Consider the following 673-nt stretch of genomic DNA (forward strand, 5'->3'; position numbering starts at 1 on the left):
TTTACGCTAAGACAGGGTGGCAGTGGTGTCACGTGCTCGTCTCGGCGTCCGTCGTTGCTACCGCGACGACGTCCGCCTCGACTCGCGTTTACGCTAAGACAGGGTGGCAATGGTGTCACGTGCTCGCTACCGCGACGACGTCCGCCTCGACTCGCGTTTACGCTAAGACAGGGTGGCAGTGGTGTCACGTGCTCGTCTCGGCGTCCGTCGTCGCTACCGCGACGACGTCCGGCTCGACTCGCGTTACGCTAAGACAGGGTGGCTGTGGTGTCACGTGCTCGTCTCGGCGTCCGTCGTCGCTACCGCGACGACGTTCGCCTCGACTCGCGTTACGCTAAGACAGGGTGGCAGTGGTGTCACGTGCTCGTCTCGGCGTCCGTCGTCGCTACCGCGATGACGTCCGGCTCGACTCGCGTTACGCTAAGACAGGGTGGCAGTGGTATCACGTGCTCGTCTCGGCGTCCGTCATCGCTACCGCGACGACGTCCGCCTCGACTCGCGTAACCCTAAGATAGACAGGGTGGCAGTGGTGTCATGTGCTCGTCTCGGCGTCCGTCGTCGCTACCACGACGACGTCCGCCTCGACTCGCGTAACCCTAAGATAGACAGGGTGGCTGTGGTGTCACGTGCTCGTCTCGGCGTCCGTCATCGCTACCACGACGACGTCCGCCTC

Source organism: Triticum aestivum, unplaced genomic scaffold (assembly GCF_018294505.1).
Source record: "Triticum aestivum cultivar Chinese Spring unplaced genomic scaffold, IWGSC CS RefSeq v2.1 scaffold57106, whole genome shotgun sequence".
In the NCBI taxonomy this organism is placed as follows: domain Eukaryota; kingdom Viridiplantae; phylum Streptophyta; class Magnoliopsida; order Poales; family Poaceae; genus Triticum; species Triticum aestivum.